The sequence below is a fragment of the Manduca sexta genome, unplaced genomic scaffold (assembly GCF_014839805.1).
Source record: "Manduca sexta isolate Smith_Timp_Sample1 unplaced genomic scaffold, JHU_Msex_v1.0 HiC_scaffold_991, whole genome shotgun sequence".
Taxonomy (NCBI): Eukaryota; Metazoa; Arthropoda; class Insecta; order Lepidoptera; family Sphingidae; genus Manduca; species Manduca sexta.
The window spans coordinates 1-6,210 of NW_023595840.1; the positions used below are offsets into that span (position 1 = coordinate 1).

The window sequence follows — 6,210 nt, forward strand, 5'->3', positions numbered from 1 at the left end:
TCCTGTCTGCTTAAAACACAATCAGCAATCCTTAGGAGATTGTAATGGCTCAAGTTGGATCGCACGGTATCAAATATTCCTTCTTAAATTGTCAATCGTTTCAATAGTTATCGTATGATAATATTCGTAGCTCGTAGCCGCAATTTGGTGTCGTGTGTCTAGTCCAACAAGGTGATGCTATTTTATTTTTATTTTTTTTCGCCGGGAAAACGCATTATCGCTACCGCAACTTGGAGGGTGAGTGGAATGGTTATGTTGTTTTCATCGGTCTTACGACCCAATATCGACGCTCGGGAGTATAACATCATCCGAGCGAGCATTGGACCGAGTCCCAAACCCCTGTATACCCTACACCGACATACCAACCAAAACCTGCGGTGGTCTTCTTCGGCGCATACGGGACGGCCCCGGGGTATCTTGTTGCATTAAGATAGCTGCGCCGAACCGTCCCTGCGCGATACCCTATTGCGGCACCTCTCCAATTGAGGGGCTAAGAAGCCCACACGCTAAAGGACCCCTTTGAAGTCTACGACATCGGGAAACTACTACCCGCATTATCGTCCACCTCAGAGTCGCTGTGGTCGAGCGAGCAGCCCCCCACCGCTCGCCCGCGACTCTCTCTAAGCCCCAATTAGTCGCCTCTTACGACAGACAGGGGATGCCATGGCGGAGTTGATCCTATATTATAAAGTAAAAATATTTTTGCTTTGTGAACACCAGGTTTTTAATTTGCCTTAATTTTTTTCTTGATAAGGTTGGACTTTTTAATAAAAGTGAAAAAATAGATCCAGTTGAACCCAACACAAAAATTATTATTTTCATTCTATTTGATTCTGAGGAGCCATATGCTGGATCTTCGAAATCCAAGGTTCCATGCCAATGGAAAATACTGTTAGCACGCCACTATGCTGGAGGGAGCATCATAAAATCAATTTAAAAGATTAGGCTGAAATATTTGTAATTAACTTATTATATTATGTCCAATTTTAATTAATTTTCGTCATGTGTTATAAATAGCAAGTTAGTCATGCATTTCGTATACATACCGGCTTATATTGTTTATTAAAAATAAGTTGTACAGTTTACTCAGTATCAGTTCGAAATAAACAAATCAGTTCAAGTTCATCCTCAGACGGAGGAGCACTGTTCATTTATATTACTTGATACGAACATTTAATAAAAAAAAAAATAGTGCGTCAAAGAGATATTAAGTTATACTTAAAACTCTTATTTTCATCGATATATAAGAATATACGTCAATAATTATTCCAATAATTTATCGAAATAAATAACTTCGACATATATTTGGTGCGGCGCTCAGCATGAGCGAAGTGTAGTGTTTTTGTTTAACAAAATATATTAATCAAACCTGTTTTAGTGACAGTTTTATTTCGGGAATGCTAGACAGTAATACTGTGTACAAGTTATTGTTGGAGCTGCATTCGTTGGAGTGTCCCGGCAACGTGCCCGGAAATATCTTCAGTAAGTTATTCAAACATTTTTTCTTTCTTGTATTATTTCCTTTCGGAATTAAGAGGGACATTATCACAATTATCAGATTTTAAATAAACGTTGGAAGAGCACAAAGTTTTCTTTCTTTCGTTGCCGCCTCTAGCGCCATAAAGGTAGACAACCAACAAAATTTTGTTATTGAACTAAGTATTAGTTAATACGTGCCCTCATACGTTATTCCATTATGGCTCGCCATCCTGACACAGAAACTTTAAACTTTAAACGAACTTAAATGACGATACGACCTAACACGCTGGAGCATGTGCCTCGAGCGGGTCGAGGCGCCATCTTTAGTATTCACGTAGAACATGATTGCTTTTGATTGAAAGATTCAGGTTAGTGACTGATCCAACTGATCGAATTGGATCGTTGAGAGTGTATTCGTTGGTTAAATTAAGATCGGTGCCCAGGGCCGTAGCTAGACTTGAATTTAAGGTAGCTGTGGTTACAGCTAGGGCGGAAGTAAAAATGTTACTAGATCTGATCTGGTCAATCGATTTTTGACTTTTTTGACTTGTGAACGTGAATGAGTTAGGTTAATACTTAGTAATTGTTAGGGTACCTAATATACAGATTGTAATAAAATTCCCTTAAATCTCGAAAGGGGATTATTCCACCCATCAATACGAATAAGTCTTACTATGGGACCAACTTCCAAATCATGAAATAAAAAACCCACTGCTCCATATATTTTGATAGCGTAGTTATGTATAATTTAGTAGATTATTAAGGGCATTAGTATTTTAAGGTAGGGCATTGCCCCACAATGCCCCCCCCCCCTAGCTACGGCCCTGTCGGTGCCCTGAACCCGCTGCTCGATCCTAACTGCTCATTTTCTTTCGACATTATTGTGAAGTGACGCCTGTATACTTTTTGGATACGAAGTGCTAAATAAATAATTAGTGACATCATTATATCTGAGCATCTGCACTATACTGTAATTATTGTTAGATAGTTGAGGAAAAAAAACTCTGATTATTTAACTGACGGTGCGACATAGATTACTGTGTCGTGCGTACACTATCTATTCGTTAAAAAATATAATATATAGCATAAAAAAAATATACAAACAGTTGATACTGTTTGTTTGCTTCAACTTAAGGCCATGTTGTTACTTAAATAAATGTTTTCATTATTTTCCTCAAGCCGTAGTCATGATGCTTTTGACAACCGTTAGCGCTAAGAGAAAACAAACAAAAAACTGAATGAGAATTACACATGCTATCGATACGTCTATCGTTATTATGTCATTCCCATACATAAAAATAGCGTTACAGATTGTAGTAAGGCATCTTGGTTACAGCCTCTGGTATAGAAATGAATCAGCGGGATGCATTTAGTATAATGACTACTAAGGAGGGACGTGTATACGTATATTAAACAATAGAAGGTCATAGTCGCCGTCGGCCGAGTTGCCGGTGACTAATGGACAGTGCTTAATAGCTTATTGGGTGGTTGGCAACCCCCAACCGCTCCTCAGCGCTTGTATGGCGAGTATTGCACTGTGTTCTGTCATTATTCACTCTGGTACATACAGGTTACCTCTCTACACCAGAATAATCCACATTGCAGCCATATCGCTCGTCTGTTGTTCGGCTGTGGGAGTCTTCCGTAAACGATGGCTCTGTCAAGGCCGCGACAGCTGCAGACGAGGCCGCGCCTGATCATCACTGAGCAGCCAGCTAGTAGCAAGTTAAGGTAACGGCAATTGACATTATTTTTGTTAATATTGGCTCACTCTCCGACCCCTTAAATAATATTTTAAACTACCAAAATATGATAAGGAATATTTTGGTAGTTTAAAATTTTCAAATAGATGTAAAATTGATTTTTTAAAGAATTTATTCGTATATCTTTCTATATTCCTACCTAACTCGTGTACAATACCAGAGGATTTATGCGGTAGTACGTTATACGCGAAAGTCGGCTTAAGAAATGTAGTAGCATTTATTTCCGCCCCCATGTTGCATAACGGGGGTATGCAGAGCCATGCAATTTAATCGTTGAATATCATTCCGTTGTAAACAATATCTTGGCATGAATTTAAGATGCATCAATTGTAAGAACACACTCGCAACTATGTTTTTGCACGTACGTGGTTGAGAGAGAACGCTGAGTCACACCATGCCTCCCATATAAAAGCGTTGTACACCTTCATTAAAACAGGTTATACTGTTTGTTACAACGAAGCTTTAAAATATTAACTTATTTTCTTCTCTGGAGTTTAAATTTATCAAGAATCCTCAAGCTAGAGTTCTAACTACAATAGCAACAACGAGCTCACAGCAAATATATTTTTGTTAATTGACTTTGTGGAGAAATATTTCCCGCTGTCCACTTCGATATCCAATTTTCCTCTGTTTAATTACATCATGCGAGTATTGTTTTACAGATTCCGATATTCAAGCGAAGGCATGTCAGGGTCGATTCTCGGCGCGTTGAGCAGGCCAGAGAATCCCACCTTCCCAACCATCAAAATATTGGGCTATACAGGCTTCGTGCGCATCATAGTGTCATGTGTCACCAAGGATGAGCCTTACAGGTAAATTATAGAAAAGGTATAAAAAATATAAATATTATGTATTAACAACATTCATAATAGATTTGTGACCAAAAACTTTCGTCCAATTCCAATTTGTCTCCGTCGTCAATTACAATACAAACTACATCAGTTTTTTGTTCATGAGATAAAATTTAAAGCCACGTCGTTGTTATCTCAGCTACCTGGGAGTAAGCTTCGAGACTCTCCATGAATAATAATACTTAGTAACTAGACACCATACACAGAATTTAAATTGTAAAAACTTCATTCCGCTATCATTCTATTGTTTCCTAGACCGCACCCACACAAATTGGTCGGCCGTGAGCACTGCCACGACGGCGTGTTCATCGTCTGCACAGAGATCACCGATGAGAACAACGAGTACCAGTTCCGCAACCTCGGCATCCAGTGCGTGAAACGATGTGAGGTCGACGAGGCGCTATGCATCAGAGAAGCGATGGAAATCGACCCTTTCAGTAGTAAGTTCTTCTAACATGTTGGGAGAATTAGTTTTCTTTTGTATATATTGTATACCTACCACTGAATGATGACAATGCTAAGGCAGCACCAAGAATCGAAGACAAAGGCAACACTATAGAATTGCGTAATGCGTAGATAATGAATTACATTGAATATTTATTACAATTACACTTGTTACGACATAACTCAACTTCAACCCTCTACGGGAATGTCTACGGGTTACTAATACATCGAGGGTGCTACGAGCCTATACGTAGTTCAATGCTACAATTGGCGTAGCGCTGTTCAATTTGAAAATTGTATATAAGTGCTTCTTTGTAAAATAAATTTGAAGTAACTATATAAATAACAGCATTTCAAGTTACTGAAATAAAAGTTTACTGATATAATTATTTACATAAACATTTTACAAAATTCTTGATTTAGGCTTTGCACGTATCCATGTGAACTACACATAATAATTGTTCCGGTTTGACGTATCGCAAGACTGATAATTTTTTATAGATAATTTTTCAATGTCAATGTGGACCTTGTGTTGAGCCGCGATAGCCTAGTTGGGTGTGGAACGGACTGCTAAGACCAATATCCGCAGGTTCAAATCCCAAGGGCACACACCTCTGACTTTTCTAAAAATCATGTGTGTATTCTTTGTGAATTTATCGTTCGCTTTAACGGTGAAGGAAAACATCGTGAGGAAACCTGCATATCTGAGAAGTTCTCTATAGGAATTTCGAAGGTGTGTTAAGTCTACCAATCCGCACTAGGCCAGCGTGGTGGACTAAGGCCTAATCCCTCTCAGTAGTGGAGGAGGCCCGTGCTCAGCAGTGGGCAAGTATATAATACAGGGCTGATATTATTATAATGTGGACCTTAAGTACATGTGTAATGAGACGAACAAATTACCCACCAGAAGCGACACATCTACCCATAAACTGTAGCCCCACAATCCACATCCAGTATATTGTATTACCATGCATGGTGCTGCTACCCACTACCACAGGATCTATAAAACATGACTTCATATCATTGTAACGTCTGCAGCCGGCTTCAGTCATCGCAAAAAACAGCAATGCATCGACATGAGCGCAATAAGGCTGGCGATCAAGTGCACCCGATGTATCCCAGCGGCTCAATGCTCAAATTTCGGCCAGTGGTGTCCCACGTCATACACGACAAAAAGAATGCGGGCGAGTTGCACATCAGCTACCCGAGCCATTGCAGCGGGCCCGCGTGCGGCGGTATACAGGTCACAGTGTTGAGTGAGAAGGTTAGTGATGAAAACAAAAGTTTTGATTAAAGCTTAAACTTATTTCTACAAAGTCAACAGAACCGCTTAGTTTGCCTCTTTACCGTTCAAACAATTAAGCAGAATATGCTATATACCCTTCATCGATAAATTGACTATACAACGCTAAAATATTTTTTCATTACGAATCACTAGTTCCTGAGATTAGGGATTAAGAACAAACAAACTATTCAGCTGTATATAATAGTATAGATTATAACAACTATTTTAAAAACCGCAAGCGCAAAAGAAACGCTTGATAATATTGCGCCAACAACGTAGCGTCGCTTACGTTTACGGACTGCATGCTGCAGAGTAATGGATCTAATCAGTACAGAAGTGCTAATGTTCAGCGAGAGATCAAATGAAGTGCGCACATCGCGTCAGTGGA

General features: G+C 39.3%; 1 pseudogene; it reads left to right on the forward strand.

Annotated features, from left to right (window-relative positions):
- The first annotated feature begins 1,133 nt into the window (after nt 1-1,133).
- On the forward strand, nt 1,134-5,831 carry LOC119193744 (annotated as a pseudogene).
- The last annotated feature ends 379 nt before the right edge of the window (nt 5,832-6,210 follow it).